The following is a 21675-nucleotide window of genomic DNA, read 5'->3' as shown; positions in this document are numbered from 1 at the left end:
CACGGACCCATCTCTAAGGTAAACATTCAAACGCGCCTATCTGAGATCTCCACACACGCCCCCCCCTTACTTTCCACCTGCTACAAACAAAGAAGAAACAAAGGGGAAAGGACCAACACAGGAAAGGAACAGGGAAAGAGGAAAATCAGGAAAGAGAAGAATGAACAACATTGATACGGTCAAAACAAAACCCAAATCCAGACACAACACAACTGCCACTCACCCACAAACGTAATCATCCAACTTTTTAGGCACACGCCTGATCCTACCAGAAGTACGCGCTGCCACACTGGTCGGAACCACCACAACAGAGCTTGAACCTGCATCAACAGAGCTTGAACCCACGTCAGCAGAACATGCTGAACCACCAACCACAACACCAGAAACACCATTAACCTGCACGCCACCCGTGGGCAATGCTTCAAAATCCAATACACCATCACCCCAGTTAGGAGGAAAATCACCACCCAAGAGCCTATCCCCAGGAAGTCTTCCCCTCATTAGCTCAAAATGGATCCAACCCATCAAACCGCTCGGAGTGTCCCTGTGCGCCTTTACTATCTCCACCAAAGCAACCCTCCAATCCAACCCATTAGCCAAAGACAACTGACGGCCTCCTTTACAAATTTGGTGGTGTGTTCCACTAACCAAGTGGAGCTGGGATTGTACAATGCTGTCCTGTGTTCCACGACACCCCTTTCCCTCAAAAAGTCAGTAATTTCCCTTGAAACAAACGGAACCCCATTATCATTGACTATGCTATCCCACACCGCTTCTCTGTCAAAAACCTCCTCCAAAAAGCCTAGCACGTTTTCCGTAGTCACAGTGCGCACTGGGGAAAAATCCATCCACCTTAAGGTGTAGCTTATCAAAACAAGGATGTATTTGTCACCATCACCCAAAACCTCAAAAGGTCCCATAATATCCAAAGCTACCTTGCTCTAAAAACTATCCGGAACATGTACAGGATGCACTGGCTGAGCCCTAACCACCAGGCTTTTGTCACTAACCGCGCATGGAATGCAATCTATCACAGCCCCTTCAACATTACCATCCATAGCATGCCACCAATAAGACTCAATCAGTGTCCTTTTAGTCAAAGTCCTCCTGAGATGCCCCTCATGGACCAAAGCTACAAGAGTACCCCACATGCCGGTGGGACAAACCAACCAGTCACCCTTTGTTATACCCCAAGGCCCATGGGTAAGTTCACTGGAAACCAGAGCATACCTCTTGTTCACCTTTGGATCCCTGAAGGCAGACCACCCCTCCTTAAGACTCTTCCTTATGTCGCAGTTTGTTAGACGATGTGAGAAACCTGAGAGCATTCTCCTGAGTAGACCTCGAAAATCCCTTATTTAGGTGACCAGGGAAGGGCTGGTGCTCTCAGATCCCAACCCTGGGGCCGGATGATCGAGGAAGGATCACCTGGGTAGGGGAGCCCAGGGTTATGCTCGGGGGAATATCCCAGGTGAGACACGGTTAATGCCAGGGGAGATGGATGAAGTTCCTCAGGCCTTTGTAGGTTGTTCTACATCTACCTCCCTTTCACCCGAAGATTCTCCCTTGCCTATATCATCGAAAGTTCCACATCTGGTACATCCCCTAGAAGCCAAAACCCGGTTGCATTTCAGAAACCACATCTCCCAGAATCCATGTATTCCTGTTTCCTACCCAAACACTCCCACTCATTCTTCTCCACGTCCCTCTGATTATTATTTCCCAAACTCCCATTCTGCTTTGACGAAACACTACCATTCCCATAATCCCCCTGTTCATTTCACATTAACAATCCCGGTTATTCCTGTTTGTTTCACCAACCCTACAAACCTCACCCTTCTGAGTTTACCAAAACCCCTAGTACGAGGGCTATAATTCCGTACAACACCTTTTCCCTGTCCTACCCCGTAAGATGTTTAGAAGCTCTATCCCCACCCCTTACCGACACAAACCCTTTCCTACACCAAAACAGACAACGGACTAACACCAGAGCCGTTTATCTGACATGTCCCAACACACGGGTCAGGCTCAGTCAGGCAATTGACAATAACCACACACACCTGACGGGCCTTTACCTTCCCCACAGGGATAAAAGGTGGAGCACGAGAGCACACGACAAGCAAGGCCAAATACACAAGGAAACAGCTACACTGAACCGGCAGTTGAAACAGAGGAGAAAGGCTGCGAGACCTGGAGGGACGATGTAGAGGAAACTGCCCTTGTTCTTTTCAACTCAGCCCCACGAAACCCCTGAAAGGGAAATCATAAAACCGGGAGTTACAGCTGGCTTGTGGAGGAACAGATGTCAATGGTGCACGGGGGCCTCCCGCATTGATACCGTCCTTGACTCCAGAAGCAAGACCAGCCAATGGGCTCAGCACAATCGGTGAGTCGGAGGAAGCTGATAGCAAACCAAACTGTATTGAGCCTAAGGTTGCAAGTGGCAACATTAGATGAACCAAAGAACCTGAGAACAAAGAACTTGTATGTGTTTGAACTTTTGGGAAAGCCCCGAGTAGGGCCAGCTGCAGACTAGTCAGGCAACAGAGGAGTGCTCATTCGAAGGACTCTCGCTGGCCCATTTTGTGTTGGGACTGCAAGTACCAGAAGCCCTAGGAAAGGGTAAGGCAAGTGTGAACCCGACAGAGGGATGCCGAAAGAAAACTAGTAAAAGGAAATCCAAGCTTTCTGATGAGACAAAGCAAATGATGAACTGTATTAGGAAATCATGAACTGTGTTAAAGGTGGCTATGTCAACCCAATGGAGGGATGCCAAAGGGAAAGCTAATTAGAGTGAATCCTTCATTGTGTTAAAGTAAAGGGAACATTATGTCGACAAGAGTGAACCCGGTGGAGGGCTGAGAAGTAGTTTAAAAAGACATTAAGATTCTTGAATATTGCAAGCTACATTTGAAAGGCTGTAGTGAACCCGATGGAGGGAGGCCCAAGTTACAAGAAGGATCCAAGCCCGGCAGAGTGACATCCGAGGGGCAAAGAAGCAATTGTCCAAGGTGCAAGATTACTGAAGTAACTTTTGTTTGTTTCTTGTTTTGATCCATCAGGCCTTCTAAAGCAAGAGACTTTGCAGAGAAGTGATTTGGCCACTGAAGGTTCTGGTGTCGTTGAACTGGAATTGTGTGCATTGTGCTGGAGAGGCCCAGGAGTGTGCTGTGCTCAGAGGTCCCGCCTTGTCCAGTGCTAAAAACATGGGGAACGGAGACCCAGCCATACCATCCTGACTTATCATTTTGTGAACACATCTTTCTTTTTTCGGGTGAACATTATCCCACACTCTTTTTGTAACTTAGCGGTAAGGATTGGCAATAGTTTTCTTTAGCATAGGCCCTTTCTTATTTGACAAGACTCCACTAGGATTGATTATTATTTGATGGTCGTAGCCTGCTCCCACCTTAGATTTAGGTTTAGATTAGGTGTTTATCTTACCCATTATAAAGTTCAATGAGCATCCTTGAACTGTGATCACTTGTGTCTGTCTTTACTGTTTCCACCATGAGTTCCTTACAATGGCCAGACTCAACTCAGGGAGTTCCTTTCCGCTCCAAGCAAGATCCACTTTGGTGAGGCCTCCCACTTATTTCGCACCAATGCCAACAAATACCCTGTGTATCCAATGGACTAGGAACCAGGCTGATGTATAGTAAAAATATATATTTTTATTTATTTATTGTTTGACAAAGCAGACTAACAACCAACATCAACCACCAATGTTGTGGCACTACACAATATCACAACACTAAATTACTTTCTGTTACTAAAGCAACACAGGTACAATTTTGAAATATACAGTCACAACGTACATAATATTTAATTGCAAATGAAGCAATAGAAAACATTCACAATAAAATGGAAAAACAAATGTTTGCAACACACTTCCAAAGTACAGGCAGTGCTTTCGGATTCTGGTTTGAGAGGTAAGGGACTCAATGGGACATGTTGTTTGTACCCTCTACAATCATTTGAATAGCAGTGGTTTTGGGTTACTGATTTTGGGATTATGGACACCACCCTTCGGGACAGAAGTCAGGGGTTTCAGAAGGACAGTCACCCCAGTCTTTATTGTCAATACCGGCTCTAATACACTGGGCATGCACTTTGTTAGTTTCAAATGCTAACAACTCTCCTCCCGTGATTTTCTATATGGGAATTCATTGATTTAACTTCAATTCAATACACTAAGGATCTATGCAGCTTTCCCCCGCCCCACAATATAATGGAAAGGATTAAGACAGGCTGTTCCCAACACAATTCAATTTAAATGGATAGGGTGATTTTCTATTGTGGAATTCATTCGAATTGGATTTAATACAATGTGCCAAGGGCCTTCCCAGTACCAACCCCCTACCCACTATGCGAGATGGAGATTAAGGCTGGCAGTTTCCCGCTCACACCTTTGATGGCATTTAGCATATCTCTACTTACATGGGAGTCTATGGTCAGGGAAAACAGCAGGGCTCCTCTGAGGATAGCACACATCTTGTCAAGGATTTTCAGTCAATGATTTTCTCTTGCATCCAGACTCCCTCTGGCTCCTCTGATTGGTCACAGTTAGCTCATGTGTTTCCCTACCACTGTCTCCAATGCAAGGATGGAGGCCCCTCTGCTAGTTGTTCCTCACAAGAGTCCGGCAGCAGGTTATCTCCAGGAGAAAAGTGAAAAAAACACTCTTCTGATGCAAAATTGACCTTTTATAGGGCTGATGACACTCCTCATTATCATAATTCCCACAGTAAGGATTGGCTAGCACTCTCCTTTCACCTCCCGCCAAGACGGCCACTGGCTACTGATAGGACCAGGATTTGGGAGATATGTATGATATAGGCTGAGGGAGGAGAAAGATTCATCATCTCAAAATGACATATAGTATTTACCTTTTTTGGGGGGGTTCTGAAAATCTAACAACATGGCAGTATGCACATTTTTCAGATAACTACATAAATCTATATATTTTAGGATTCTACTTTTTATGGCGAGTCAGAAAATACTAATTTTATATCAGCATGCCTTTCCTGGGCGGAGACACTGTTTTTGTGGTTTCCTGCTGTGCCGAAATAGTTACAACTGTGACACTAAATACTTCCCATATTAATTTCACTGTTTATTAATCTAACAATATTTCCAGTTCCTCAGATTTATGGAAATGCCAGAATCATAATTTTTATCATAACTTACGCTATGTACATCACAACAATTTTGTTTTTACGTTGCCCAAACTGACTTTTTTATCCCCTTTAACATGAATCCAGGGTGAGCTCGATGGGACACACAATGCACTTTTTATTCAAGAAAATATATTCCATGCTGAATCAATGGCATTGCATAGTAGGTCCTCCTAGTTTCAGATGGCCCCTCCAATTCTTAGCTTTCTATTTCTCCTTACGCATGTGACCAGCCACCTGCTCGGGCCAGTGTTTATTCTACTCTCACCTCCTGAGCTTCAATGAGTCTTTCTTCAGAGCTAATGCACCATTAATGGGGAACCTGACATTAACAGTCATTTATGTTCATTCTGTTATCTGTAAATCCCATAATTTCAATCTACTTCTTTGCATATTTTAGCATTTAAATTGACAACCAGACCTTCTTCTCCTGGGGTCCATAGCCAAAGGTCTTGAGTTCAAATTTTCAAAGGCACAGGGCCTCATTACGACTCTGGCGGTACGGGATAAATGGCGCCCTAAAAGGTGCCAGCGCTGTTTACCCCGTACTGCCTCATTACGAGGTCCCCTCGCGGGACCCAGGAAGCAACGCCTGGTCAAACCAGGCGTGCTTACCGGGTCCCGCGAGGGGAAGAGGGAGTAAACAACGGGCCAACTCGTAATGGCCCATTGTTTGCTCCCTCTCCCATTCCCATTCAGCCCTATGGGGGCTGAAATGGGAATGGGGAAGGACCGGGTGTGGGTCCTTGGAAGGAGGAATTACCAGGCCTTCCGAACTCGGAATGGCACGGTAATTTCTCATTCTGAAGACTCGGATGCGATTTCGGCAGCAGCCATGCCGCCAATAGCGGCATGGCTACCGCCGAGGTCATAATGAGGCCCACAGTCCTTTCAGTTTAGTGGGAAATATACCAGCTGCACCCTTTCTTTTCCACTACGCTAGAAGATAGGCCACAGTAACATCAGAACCAGTGTTCATTTATGCAAAAATGAAATGGTCCTTTCACTATAAATGTTGTCATTGTATGTGCTAAAATGAAGTCTCTTTATTCCTCATGAAGGCAATGTGTCATTTGACTTTATTTTTCAAATGTAAAGCATAATTTCTCCTTTTTAGCTTCCAAATGCCCAGTGGTTAAAATGTATCTTTTATTTCCATGTGCACTGTTGCAGTTTTGAATCTGTCAAAGTGTGCATTTACACAAAGTCAGCATCTGCAGTGCCCCATTTCTTTTGGAATCCAGTGGACGCAGTTAACAATATTCCAGTTCTAAGCTGCACTTTCTTCCGATGAGTGCCTGTACATTCTAATAAAATGGAAGGAGGCCCATTCTCGCTCATTCACTAGGCCTCATGTTGAAATCACTGTTTTGTTTTGGCTTTTATATTTCAATGGAACTGCACACTGAGCCATTTTCACCCTCACAATGGAGCCCAGCATGACCTCTCCATCTCTGTCGCTCTGGGGCTGTCTTTTTACCCCACACTTAGTCATGACAACTCCAGGTCCTTCTAGGCCTCTTCCCACCACACCTTCCTGTCTATAGCTGGAATCACACATGCCACTTGTGCCTGATCCCCCCCCCACAAGCTCACCTACCGAGCTATCATCTCCTACCTGCACAGGCAGACGAGATAGGCAATCCGTCACTGCATTCCGCTAACCCGGAACATACACCACCACAAAATTGTATTCCTGGAGTGCCACCATCAAGCGCGCTATCCTGAGTGAGACTGAACCCAGGTTGCTCGTAGTCAGAACATGCACCAGAGGCATATGGTCTGTCCTGACAACATAAGGTAAAACCCACAACAATGTCTGGAAGTGTGTTGATGCCCAACACATGGTTAATGCCTCCCTCTCAATCGCTGAGTATCTGGTTTCCGGAGGTCAAAGATATGGGCCTTTACTCACCATTACCTCATAGTACCAACACGGCACCCAGGCCAATCTCACTTGCATCCACAGTCAACACCGTTCTGGCTTTCACATCAAAGGTCACCAATGAAGGTGCCTCATGCCCACATTTCCTCACAGTGTAGAATTCCGCATGACACTCCATAGTCCAGTCAAACACCACATGCTTCTTCAACAAAGCCCTTGCGTGATCCGTTTTCTCAGCATACTTGGGGATACATAATACTCCGCCATCTCCAAAAACAATCACAGCTGTTCCTTGGACACGAGGCCAAGCATTGTTTTAAGCAGATTCACCAACCCCTCCCTGGGCCTGATGCCGTTCTCATCAATAGGGTGCCCTAGATAAGTGACACTATGCACCTTTATCTTACACTTTGACATTTTCACTGTTAACCCCTTCTCATGCAGCACTCTCAACACTGCATGCACCTTTTGATCATGCTCGTCCTCACTCCTCCCCCATACCAAAATGTCATTCTGAAGGCAATTCACCCCCACCAATCCACCAAACAACTCCTGCATCAAATGTTGAAAGACAACCACCACAGATGGCAACCCAGACAGTATCCTGTGGAACATAGAAGCCCCAAAAGGCATAACAAAAGATGTTTAATGGTATGATGGCTTGTGCAGCTTGATTTGATGATAGGCTGAAGACAAATCAACATTCAAATACTATGGCCTCTTCCCCATCATTGACAACAACTCATTGATGATGGGAAGAGGATGTCTGTCCACCAAGATGTTGGCATTAAGGTTGCAGATGTCTACACACATCCCTAGATCGCTGTCCTGTTTCCTTGCTAAAACCAACAGCGATAGCCATTCCGATGCTTCTATGGCCACTATTACACCTTCCTCTGTTAGTTTGGCCAACTGTGACCTAAGCCCCTCATATGCCAACACAGGCACATTCCTGACCCTGTATGCACATTCCTGACCCTGTATGCAATGGTCTTTGCCCCTCTTTTACAGAATTATCTTATGCACCAAGCCCTTCAGCTACCCCAACTTGTCACAGAGCACATCAGGATATTATTCTTTGAGACTGTTACCTGACATATGCCTTTCTGCGTCTACGCACAAAATGGAAACACTCCTTGTAGGGTAAATCTCCAACAACCAGACAAAAGAACCACAATCCACCAAGGAAAAAGGCTCAATGCACCCTTTTGCAAGAAGAACAAGAGCTTTATTTTGTATACAAAAAGGAAATAGCGACAAGGTATTATAAGTCCATGCTGAGAGCTCTCTCGAAGCTCAAAGCAAGCAGCGTATTATAACTGAAAGTATTATTTGTGACGCACACGATATACAGATTTACATCTCCCACCCTCATTGGTTGCCACTTATATTCATACTAATGGTTACGTATAAGTCCCCATCCCAATGGCTACATTATTCTCGACTCCAACCTCTTTAACGTGGGTCTCAGTCTCCTCACCTTGGGTTGCTGCTAGATGATTGGTTAAGTTACTAAAACCATTCCACTGCCCTGAGGCCTAATCACGTGATGTGCACCTGGTCGGCAACATGAGCCCAGTGGAGGATTTGGGTATTTTACTTGCAGGCCTCTGGCAGTCCAAATGGGTTGGCCATTATTCTGGGGGGCGCTGGTGTCCTAAATCTCGAGCTGGGTTTTTGCAGCTCGAGACCTCTGCCCCGGCTTCCATGGGATTGTCCTTTACAGCCGGCCATATCACTACTCATACTAGGCCATTAACATTCCTTTCCCAATTTTGCAAAGCTCTGGCAAGATACAATTGTCTGTTCCTTACCCATCCTGCGATAGGGGTGAAATATATGGACATAATGCCTCATTGTTCTGTGTTCTCGACACAGCCTGCGGCGGCCAAGGCATAACTTTCGAATAAGGCATTTCAGTGTTTCTTGTCATGAGAGAGGTGCCTGCATCATTTGTGTTTTGAGTTTAGCTACTATACCGGGTGGTTTCTAGTTTACCTTAGGCCGACCGGAATGTCTACAGTCACTACAGTCCAAATTGTAACCTACACCCACGGGACTCACTTCACCTCACCGCCCCCGTCCACTTTAGCTGCACATGTTCATTTTTTTGTGCATTAATATCTGTTACGCAATCTAAATTGCTTGGGAGGGTCGGGGATCTGGATGTGCATCCCAACATTCTACCCTTTAGTTAATCCTTCATTAACTAACCCCTCCTCCTCTCTCCTCCTATTAGCATCATCCTTGGGGACCCATACGCTGCACACATGTATGCATGTATGCCATAAACCTCCATCCCGGGCATACTTATCTGGGGTACATTTAAGGTAAATGCAATCCCCATCACCGGCTATGTGAACCCAATGTTCGGTATAATTCTCTGGGTCCGGTGGGGGTGAGGTCAATGTTCCTGGGGGATATATAGGTGTCTCTTTCCCGACCATTCACAGCTTTTTTTCGGTTCATCTGTCTGAGCCTGCCCGTCCTTTGTACCAGAGAACCATTCCTGCCCCGATCAAAACCATTGCACTGTTTGGGATTGTCTTTGCACAGCATCTAAGTATCATCTGGCATGTGCAGAACATCACCAGAAGAAGCACCACTATGGGAGCCCATATCTTCACCACTGCTCCGAGCCATGTTTGTGCCCACGAGAACATTGTCATTCTCCATGCCTATCTTATCTTGTGTAAGGCCCCTATCATGTGTGACAGGGACCCAGTTTTTGCATCATTTGGGGAGACATATGTGGGACACAACAGTCCAATATTTTTGCACACACACCCCCTTCATTGCCATCACCCCCTTCATTGCCATCAGGAGGTCCAAAACATACTGGTTTTGGAGGGTCATTCACCAGATAGCCTGCAGCTCCCTCCTAAAGGCATTTAGTCCTTGTTCTGTGTCATCCGCCAGCTGGATCATTTCCCACCTCACAATCTGCAGCCATTTGGCATTCGCTACGGCCTGGACCTCTGGCATCAGAAAGGAGAGGCAAAGAACACCTCTGTCATGGTATACAGATGGTATTTATCTGGGATTGCTTTCAGCAGTTTGGAAGAATCTTCAGACAAATAAGGCAACCTCATCTGTCATACCGTCAGTGAATGCTTCTTCCTTTTCATCATTGGGGTTTGGGTGGTAACCTGTTTCTGTTGTTCAACAGCAGGCTTCAGTGTGATTGTCAGTTGTGCTTCAGGAACCACAAGAATAGCTGAGTGCAATGTTGTCACAGCATAAGTGCCTCAGCAAGATAGTGAGAGATGCAGGTATGCCTGCTGACCACATACCCAGTAGAGGTCCATGAGGCCCGCCATGCCTTTAGCAAGATCTAGAATGAACAAGGTCTTATTGCATTTGGTGTTAGTTCCCACTGGAACTGTTCCATGCCTTCAGAACCAGAACTCATATTCTTCAGCTGCTCGAACCTTCAGTGGAACTTCTCTTGTTTCATTCCATGTTAGTTCAAGACATATGTGTCCCATATTGTAAAACAGTTCTTATTGATATTCCATAAGACTTCTCCTCCAAACTCTGCCAACCACCCTGCCACGCAGCTCACCACCTCTTTCTCCCATCCGTTTGACACAAACAGCACTCCATCCATTTTCAGCAGAGTTTGTGTTTTACAGTGAACATTGTTATTGTCTTTTGCCCATTAAAACAATTTGTACCTTATGCCCCTGGAACAGACTGTGAACCCGACACAGAGCTAGATGAACCAAACACTGGGCTTCTAAGGATGGCATTTCCTGGGGTATTAACATTTTGTGTGCCCCTGACACATGTGGGATGAGGGAGCAGACATAATAGCTGCTGTTGTACCTCTGTTTGCCCACTGAGCGCCAGTGATTATACCACATGTTATGGAATTCAGGATGGTGCACGTCAGATACATTGTATCAAAAACAACCCCTTTATATTGGGCATATTCATTTTCTTCATTTTCTTCATCCGTGTACACAGAGCTTCCACTGCCAAGTTACTGTATCCCTTAATTGGGTCCTTTCTAAGTCTAACACTTGGAAACCCTTCAGTGGGCATTGTGCCAGAATCAAAGAATGTACTACTTACACATCCCCCTATGCCACACACCCCATTTATATGACCAAGTCACATAAACCTTACTTGAACAATACAAAATTGTATTGAAATGAAAACCACAACAAAGATATCACACAACCACAATACAGCAATGTTTATTTTGTAGCATAGAGGTGCTGGGAAGGGAAGTGGCAGAGACCAATAGAATGTGTAATTTTGTACAATAAAAGCTGTTATGGAATAATACCAATAGTGCAATAACAATTACACGCAGGTGGTAGATCCTCTTCTGATGATGTGGTTGTAGTAAATATTCAGGTAAAATTGATTTCAAAACAATTTGTAAACACAACTGTCCCTTTCTTAATATATTAATTCACAAAAAACATTCAGACAACATGTTCAATGAAGGAGGTGATTGATGTATGGGGTTCTCTCCTGACATCAGAGAGGTGTACCCAATACCTCAGTTCTTTCACTTTGACCGCAAATGCTGTGGCATACACTACTGTGTAGGGGCCATTATATCTCGGATCACTACACCTGTGGACAAAGTTCCGGATGTACATGACGTCTCCTGGATGCAACTAAAGAGGTGGCGAGCTTGCAGAGTCTGATGCAGCACTGTTTTCTTCATCTGCTCATCCTAGCGCTATCTGGCGACAAAGACATTTTATGTATTTGGTTAGTTCAGTGAGATACAGTGTGAACTCATCACCTAGAAATGAGGCAGCCTGTGAGCATCAGAAGCACTCCGCACGGGTGACAGTAGCTGTGCATGAGTCTCCCCATCACTATCTCATGAGGGGAGAAGTGATGGTCCTTGTAGAGCTGGGTCTGCAAAGTGAAAGGGGCCAGAGGCCGGCAATGGACACAATTATTCTTTAAAGTGACATATAGTTTTGACAGTTCTGCCTTCAAGAGGCCATTCTTTCTTTTGACAACATTGTTGGCGTGAGGATGGTAAATGGGGCACTCTCATGCTTAATCCCTAGTAAAGCCGCAATCTCTCTAAATAGCACATTAAAGAAGTGGGTGCCATTATCGGACTTAAGGTCTTTGCACACTCCCCATCGGGGAAACACTTCTCTCACAAAAAATGTGGCTGGCAATTTGGCGTCTGGATCTGCACATGGACCATCCTCAATCCAATGGGCGAAGGCGCACACTACCACTATAAGATAACCAAAGGTGTTGCGCAGCTCTCCCATATCTGCAAAATCGATATGAGGTCTCAAAATGGTCCACTACAATGGGGCAAAGTGCCCCACAGCGTCCTCAATGGCTGTCTGGTGGTATATGTCTGGCAGACCATACAGTTTGATGTAAAGACATTCAATAGCTCCTGTATATTAGGAAGGTACCAATCCTCCTGTTTATTGGCAGCGATGTGCTGCTTGGTGTGAAAAACCTGAGGGTATCCTCACACCTACTCCCCTTGAATCCTCTTCTCAGGTTGCCAGGAAGAGTCCATCACTTTTGGATCTTGATCCTAGTGGTGGTGATGCGATGGAGGATCACCTGGGTGGAGGGTCCTTGGGGATGGGTAGAGGAAATCCACATGCGAGACATGGTATCCCCCTTTTCCATGTGAGAACCAACTTCACCCTCCCCCTGCCTTTATAGGCTGTTGCAAACCACCTTCCCTCATTTCCCATCATTCAGATTATTATAATACTGGGACGAGGAAGAAGCAACTAGGGGTAGTGAACACTAACATGCCATTTCACCACTCTAGTACTGAGACAAGGAAGAGGCTTGCAGACTGTTGTAAGGGTCAGGCATGTCCAGAGTGCTGGACTAATTATGGCCAGGCAATTGAGATTGTCTCCAATTTGACACCTTCAACCTGTAAAATGGTTGCAGTTGTATAAAAGGTGGAGCTGACAAGCTGGAAAGAGAGACCAGCAGGAGAGATGTAAGGCTGAGAGTTTCGGGCCTGAGAGGAGAATCCTAGGCAGAAGGAGGAAGCTGCGGAGCTGAGGCTCGGGTGGGTTGCAAAAGGGCCACAGAAGTGGGAGCCTCTTTGGTTATGTGTCAGCTGCTGGAGCTACAGGCACAAAAGAGATCCACAAGTTGCAAGTTACCGGCAGCATCCGTGGGAAGCGAGCAGAGCTGCCGGCAGCCACCAGAGAGAAGGCAAAGTGCGAGCAGGGCTTGTGATCTGAAGCAAGCGTGTCGGTGGAGCAGAAATGGAGAAAGCAACCACCCGGAGGAGATGCCAGAGAGCGGTGTGTGGAAAGGGAAGAACACTCAAACTGGGGCGCTCCTGGGGGCTGTTGGGAAGCCAAAACGGATGCTGAATGGGTGAATGAGTATGTGCAAGATGCATTAAACCCAATGCAGTAGGTTGTGAGGAATAATATGGACATGATGAACTGTGAGCAGCACGATAAAGATACAAAGCATTGAATACTAAAGTAAATGAACACTTTTGACAAAGCTATAAACAGATGATAGGTGTGTGTGACGTACACGTAAAGCATATTGAAAGTAAAGAACCAATCATATGAAATGCAGTGGAAAGCAACTATGTAATATATTTAAAAAGTATGAAAGCAATGTGGTGACAGAACGAGAGCACCACAAATTGAACTATGTGAGAAAACATACTGTGGCAAAGTGTTGTGGCAAAGTCAAAAGACTGGCAGAGAAAATAACACATTGTGGCAAAGCCAAGAGACTGGCAAGGGAAAGCCATGTAAGTGTGAACCATCACACAGGTACAGATACAGAAGAACCTCTGTGGGTTACAAAGCCTAGGCTTACTGGTTGCGTGACCTGTAACGGGTCCAACAACTGCACCGAGACTGCGGATACCCTATTTGTGAAAGCCAAATAACTATATAGAAAACTAAGGCTAGTGGATGAAAGAGATTGCTGAAGTGAAGCAGAAGAAAGCAGAACTGTCAAGAAACCTGTAGGAGTGTAAAGTTAACCTAGAACTGTTTTTTGAATATTGAGAGATTGAGACTAAGTACAAGTTGGCAAGCTGAAGTCTTGGGGAAGTGAACCCTGAGACTGTATGAACGTTATTGTTTTCTTGAGGAAGGGAACCTTAAGGCCCTTTTTTAACTATATTGTTTTCTTGGGAAAAGGAACCCCAAGATGTTGTGGAACTGTCTTGAACTTGGGGAAGGGGAGCTGGAAAGTAAATCAGGACCTAGAGGAAGCTCAGAACTTTATTTGGAACACTATTTCTTTTATTACTGACATTCCAACAAATTGTTTAGCTTTGGTTGTGAGGGCAGTTATAGGTTTTGGACACAGACAGATTTTTAAGTTAAACTTGCTGACTCAGACTTTTTGTTTGAACTTTGAATCTCTTGTCTGTGTCTTCCTTCATGATGCTTTCACAAATGGTGTCAGAGTGGGATGCGGCTCAACTGATACAAGTTGGGGAACCCTAGCATTTGAATAGCTAAGTGCCAGAACATCAGAACCATCAGTAGCCACAAAGGGCTCTATTGAGTTTGATATTTGTAGCAGTAGGGATGAGATTATTATATCAGGGTATCTTTATACCCACTGATTTGATCCCAATTCCACCACCTGATACATATATCAGACTAGCACCCAAATTCGGGCTGGCATGGAGGTTCAGAATTTATGAATTAGCTAGAGTTACAGACCCAGACATTAGAGGTGATGTTAAAGTGTTGTTACAAAATCACGGGAAGAATCCATTCCAAATGCATCAAGGGGGATAAAATTGTTCGAGGGGTGCCTGATGCCCCTTCAAACCCTGAACCCAGAAAAGCTAAAGAGGAAAAACCCGAGACACTTCCAGGCCTAGCCTTTGCCCAAAGGAACGTCCCTTTGTTGGCTGAGGCATTTTTACAATTCCTATCTGAGCCAGAGGGTTGTGAGAAAGGGGGGGCCCATATTCTTTTTGAAACATGGAGTTATATGTAGAGGAGACACCACTTCAGGGGGCTTGGTACACAGTTGGCTGGCCCTAAAAGTCACAAGCAGGTGGTCCTGGAGAGATCCCATTCACACCTGACTGGAGGACATGTGGGACAGTCCAAAGCTCAGGCCCAAATAACAAATACATTTTACTGTCCCTGAATCCACACTGTCATTAAAAACTTTATTCAGGCCGCCTGTGAAATCTGCCCGAAGACTAGCATTCATATACCTCCAACAGTTCCCTTAAATCCACTACCAATAAATGAAATCCTGTTCTCAATGATTGGTATGGACATGCTTGGGCCCATAGAAACTTCCAAACGGGAAAATAAATACATTCTGGTCATTGTAGACTACACAACACGATACCCAGAGGCCTTTCTCCAGAGAGCCAGCACCACCCAAAACATTCTGAAGCACCTGCTCCCTTTCTTTTACTGAGTATGGTTTCCAAAGGAAATATTAACTGACCAGGGCTCTACTTTCATGAGAAAACCTATGGGGAAGTTAAACAATTGTTACATATCACCACACTATGAACATCATCGTGTCATCCCCAGACAGATGGCCTTGTGGAAAGATTTAATAAAACCCTAAAGACCATACTACGGAAGTTAGTGGAAAAAGATGTTAGGAACTAGGATCAAATGATTCCATGGGCTTTATTTGCAGTTAGAAAAAAAAACAGGCCTCCAATGGATTTCCCCATTTGAACTACTTCATGAACGGGGCCCTGGGATGTCTTGAATATGCAGAGGGAAACTTGGGAGGAGTGGGAAGAAGCCTCAATTCGACTCTCCCAAACTGCAACTAGTCTTAAAAGACATATGACAGCTGTAAGATCTTTGGTACAGACTCACATGGTTAAAGCACAGGAAAAACAAAAGACTTCCAATGATAAAAAAGTCTCATTTAGGTCCTTTTCCACGGGTCAAAAAGTGCTGGTACTGTTGCCCAGTTCTGAAAATAAGCTCATATCTAAGTGGCATGGACTATATGAGGTTCTGGAACAAATGGGTCCATGTAATTATACAATGTCACAAGTGGACCACTGTCTTAAAACCCAAGTCTACCATGTAAATCTGTTAAAGGAATGGAAAGAATATCCTTCTGAGTCACATGCCATAATATTATCCTGTCTATTACCAAAAAATATGGATAATAACACCTTAATTTCCTCATGATATTGCTTAATAACAGAACAAGAGTGTTGCAGAATTTGGGTCTTTGAAGACTTCAGTTGTGCTGAGAATCAGAGTCCCGTGAGGCTGGTTGATTTGGGTTAAGAGAGGATGTCTGAAGAGGTAGTTGTTAATTGCAGGGGAAGGATTAGGAAGTCCCCCGTTTTGTCCAAGGACTATTTTATGAACTTAGTAGCGCTATTTTATAAACTGAGTAAGGTTTTTGAGTTTAGAACTTCGAAATATTTTGGTTTTCTGCTTTGATCTTTGCCTTGTGTTTTGTTATTCTATTCACTGTCCAATGTTGGAGTTGATTATTTTTGTTTTGTTGGAGTTTGGTGGGGGGGGGTTGTGTAGTATGATGTGTAGTATCCCTGTCTGTGGTATCCCTGTGCTCCCTGGGTGAATGTTCTATTGCAATGTTGGGTGCATGAGCTGGATAGATTGTGGGGTGCATGGAATGTCAGTTGAGTGAGTCGTGTTAGAGAGAGCACAGGGTCATTGGTGCATCAAGAATAAAGCTTAACTTAATTCAAGCCAGCTTCTCCTTATCATTGAAAACACCTTACGTGTCCTCCTAGAATTGAATTCACCCTGTTGCATATCTCACCTCACTTCTAGATCTGACCATCCTCCCACACACACCTTTTTGATGTCGCAAATGTTACTTCTTGCTTGCTGTAGTGAAACATGACAGAATCCAATGCTATGTTTAAGTATCTTTTCTTGTAAACTGACTCATCTGCCATGACTCTCAGACAGTGGTGATGGCTGATGGACGAGACAGATGGTAGGAAGCCCAGCATGATCTTTTTGGTAAGCAAGTGATATGCATGCAGCGTCCACATTTACCCTGCTGAAACTATCATGTGTTTTCAGCGTACACAGGTGCAAACGTGTGGCTCAGCAGGTATCAATAGAATGTCATTGCACCTTGGCTTGGATGGCCTTTTAAGACCCATCAGGTATGTGCTTGGCAAAATGCAGTCCTGACAACAACTTTCTAATCAAATTAGAAGGTGCCTAAAACCACAGTATGCCTTTTGTGGAGGGCATTTGATCTACCTGGGTGGGAACTGTTGCTCCACTATGGTAAAACCACCCCCTGCCCTAGAAGCCTCTCCAATGATCTTCATTCCATACATGTAGACTCTGGAGGGGTTCCTGGTCAACTGGACATCAGGAGGATCCACTGACACACAGACAAAACACTACTCAGACTGAGAATAAACACTTCATCAACAGAATGAAACAGAATTCTCTACTTCAACTATTGATTGTAAGTGCCATTATAAAACTGAGCCCGACTAACAGTGAATTCCTCCTCCTTGGCAACCCTTCAAAGGACCCTGAAGTCCAGGCATGGCTGATGGATTCTCACCAGAGCTGACTCCTTGTAGCTTAAACACAGCTATTGGGAATCCCTGATGATTGTGACACTCTCACCCCTCTTCAACATCAAGCCCTTTCTGCCCACTCCAGTCTTCAGAGCAACTTCCGAGCTCTAGTTCTCACTCATCAAGTTGGTTGCAATGCCTTCCTCACAGACATTCCTGCATGCTCCTGGCCTCTCCTGAAAGTAGTCCAGCATGCTCCAGCTCATTTTATCAATGGAATGAAGAAACTAATCCATATCTTCCTAATCCTGAGAGAGATACAATGGCTAGCCATACAAACCTAAATCAATTTTCAAAACAGCCTACATCACTTCCAAAACATTTACAACCAATGCCGAAACCCCCGCTGGATGTGAAACCCAGGATCTCATTCCGAACCTAATGCATAAAGCCACAAGATCACCAGGAGGAAAACCAAGAACTACAGGAAATTAAAGAATAGGAAATGGCCCTCTCTTGCTAGTCGAGGGAACTGTGGAACAACCTTCCAAAACACATGAGAGTCCTCCTCCCTCATAGACTTCAGAAAATACATTGAAACCCTGCTCTTAAAGAACACCTCGCCAAATATGGACTACCCACCCCCTCTCCCACAAAGTAAGGTCAAACCTTTCTCCAACCACATTTACACTAACACCACCACTACATATGTTTGTGCTAAAGCAATCTCGATATATGCATGTATCTGTAGAGGTAGACAAGTAAGGGATGGGAACCAAACCTTCGCTCTTATTGCATGAATGTGGGTGAGCCCTGAGTGAGACAATAGGAGCCAGGCTGCAAAGCAGCATTGTCCAGTCCTGCTTTCTGGACCATCCCTGATGTTCCTACATGTTTCCTTTACTTTGCGAAAGACAGGGCAACATATGATGAAAGGTGACAGTGTGGGCCTACATTCTTCCCAAATTCTATTGTTAAAGCTGCATTTCGATCTGAAAGCATACTGTTCCAAGAGACTCCAGTGTGTAACAGACAGGCCTTTTGCTTGGGAATGGGGCAGAGGGAGACCTCAGAATGGATACACCTAGACCCTCTGCTTTGAGCACACAGATATATTTGAGGTTTCCTAAATGGCCACCCTGGGCCAAGAGAGAGCCCCTCGCAGATGTGTTGGGCCGTGACCGCATAACTTGTTTGTTGGCCTCACTCCTTAAAGGTCTGTTGTAATAGTGCTGTTACAATACCTCTTGTTTGGAGCATAGCCTATACAGAAAGAGACACATTTCACCAAAGATGCAGGATTAGTGGAAGAAGCCCATTTGCTGTAGACGCTTGTGTACAGCGCCAAAGAAAGCGGACTATGACTCCATACATGATAAGCGCAGTGTAGCCTGGTTTCTTGGCGGGGCTCAGTTAATAAGATCTTTAGTGACATGATCCAGACAAGAAACAAAGCTCCACCCCATTCAAAACTAACTGCAACCTCATGAAGTTACAATTTGAGGGTAAAGTAAAATCAGACCATACAAAATGGATTGGAAAACAGTGTGAGACACCAGCCACCTTTGGAGGGACTTCGAGCAAAATGGATGAGGAGGGTCCCCCCGGTGAAGGGCTGAGTTGGCCTGACCAGGGGCATGTGATTGGTGATGTCATCATTTATTTATTTATTTGTACTGCGCCGAAGCCCGCAGGCATCAGGGCACACCAAGAAGACAAGAGACAAAACACATAAAAACGGGATAGAGGGTCAGATCTCTAAGGATACGAGAATATCCACAAAATGACTTCTTCATTGTGGTCCTAGGCTACGCAACATGGTGTGTGAAGTTAAGGTGGCTTTAGCTGAATTTCAGGAGATTTGTTGCGTTAAGTTCTCACCTTAACGTCCCTGCAACTAAAGTTTTTTCCTTGAATTTCAAAGGGTTTGTTACAATATATTGCTCACTTTACCATCCCTGCAACTAAAGCTTTTTCCTTGAATTTCAAGGGTTTTGTTATTCCATCGATTTTTAGAAAGTTTCCAGACAACTAGTATGGTCTTCAGCCATGGTCAGTGGACACAGCCTTTGGCCGTGCCCACTGTCCATTTTAAAACGCTACCAGACCACATAGACATGGCCTTCGAATTGCAGGCTTTGAGAACTCACATTGCTTTAAGGCAATGCGCAGTATGATTAAATTACTTGCCATGGACCACACACTTTGGTTATGCAGCGTGCTCCAAGACCCTTGTTTTATGCCCGGTCTCTTGGTGACTGTTGTGTTACATCGCACAACCCCAACTAACTACATTTAAGCAGTACGGAAATGGGAATAAAATGTCTGGCTGCAAGAATAACAAATGCCGAGTTACTGTCTGCACCCATAGTGAAAATCAAAAGCTGACACCCATGAATATAGGCACAGTACTGTATAGCTTCAAAGCGAGGAAGGGGCAGGCTCCCTCAGGCCATGTTGCTGTAAGTGGTCTTATAACTTTATTTAACTTATTAGGCACCATGGCCTGAGGGGGCTGGCCTTTACTCACTTTTATGCTAAGCAGGGTCGGTCCTGGTTACTGCATGGATGAGAGACCCAGGTCACCAGTGATTTTTCACCTCTGATGTCAATGTATCTGTAAAAACATCTATTTTGTATTATGAATAAAGGTTGCCGGGTTTGAGAACTCCCAATGTTTTTAGTTAAAGCCCTGTGCAATTAAAGTATTTGCAGAGGATCACACACTTTGGTTAACAGCGTGCTACAAGCTTCTTGTTTTATGGCCAGTCTCTTGGTGACTGTTGTCATACATTGCACAACCCCAACTAACCACATTTAAGAAGCACGTAAAAGGGGGAAAAAAAGAATTACCAGCTGCAAAAATGAAATATGCCCAGGTACTTTTGCACCCATAGCGAAAATGAAAAGCTGGCACCCATGAATATATGCACAGTAAGTCAGTAAGTGAACATATACCTTAAAGTGAAATATAAAAATGTAGTTCAATAGACCTAATCCTTAGACAAAAGGGCACAAGAGAAAATATAATTGGATTTTTGTTGCAAACCTTTATACGGCATAAGACTTTTAGGTACATCAAACTTAACACGAATAGATACACTTGTAACAATGAATGAGATCGTAAAACCATGTTACAAACGATGAGTAAAAGCAATCAAACTTTGCTATCAATCGCATAAAACTCTACTTACAGATAATAAAATAGCTAGGCGACAGTCCAAATAATCAAATAAATCTCTGAAACACTCAGGAATCACTTCCAATCACATTAGTTGATAGTGCTCTCAAGTGCAAATATTATGGATCAATCTTGTTCTTAGATGCAGTTAGCGGCCCGCATGGATGCAGTACGTTAGTTCTCTTCAGCCATGCCGTGTGGATATACTTTGAAACAAAGCAAACCACATTCAGGTCTGTAGTCATTTTACAAAACTGCAACGCGTCCCTGATTGTAGAGATATGAAATCGTTGAAACAGAGGATTCAGGTACCTGAGTCTGAGCTCCTTCAGATTTTCACAGAGTAACAAAAAGTGGGCAATGATTTCTACACCATCGCCACATAGTGGCCAAACAGAACTCCCATTCCCATCCCACCCACTTGAATATTCTCGCACTGGTAAGCAGCCAAACTGCAACCTCATAAACAGGGCTCGAGCATATGCTGGCTCGATTACATTCAGATCGTTTTTGAACCCCTGCATCTGCTTCAGCTCTTAATAGCTTGGCCCCGAGGTGAGGGCTGCTGTAGTTTCCATTACCTTAGTCAGCTTATATGTCTGGAAAGCTACCTTCACCTGTCCTTCACATCTCCCTCCATGGATCGTGGGTTATGCCAGTATATCAATAGACCCTAAAGGGCAAGACACTTGTTTACATGTCCTAGCCAGAAAATACTGTGCCAGCCCCCCCTCATGGCATTACATGCTCCAGGGCCTCACCATATTTCTCCAGCTCCTGGCTGCTCCAGGCTGTCCCAGACCCAGACCCAATAGTGTACTGGCCACAGCCCTATTTCTTCATGGTAAGCAGCCAAACTGCAACCTCATAAACAGGGCTCGAGCATATGCTGGCTCGATTACATTCAGATCGTTTTTGAACCCCTGCATCTGCTTCAGCTCTTAATAGCTTGGCC

The sequence above is a fragment of the Ambystoma mexicanum genome, chromosome 7p (assembly GCF_040938575.1).
Source record: "Ambystoma mexicanum isolate Mex_15411 chromosome 7p, UKY_AmexF1_1, whole genome shotgun sequence".
NCBI lineage: Eukaryota > Metazoa > Chordata > Amphibia > Caudata > Ambystomatidae > Ambystoma > Ambystoma mexicanum.
The sequence above is the reverse complement of the archived record's forward strand: the minus strand, read 5'-3'. Positions refer to the sequence as shown.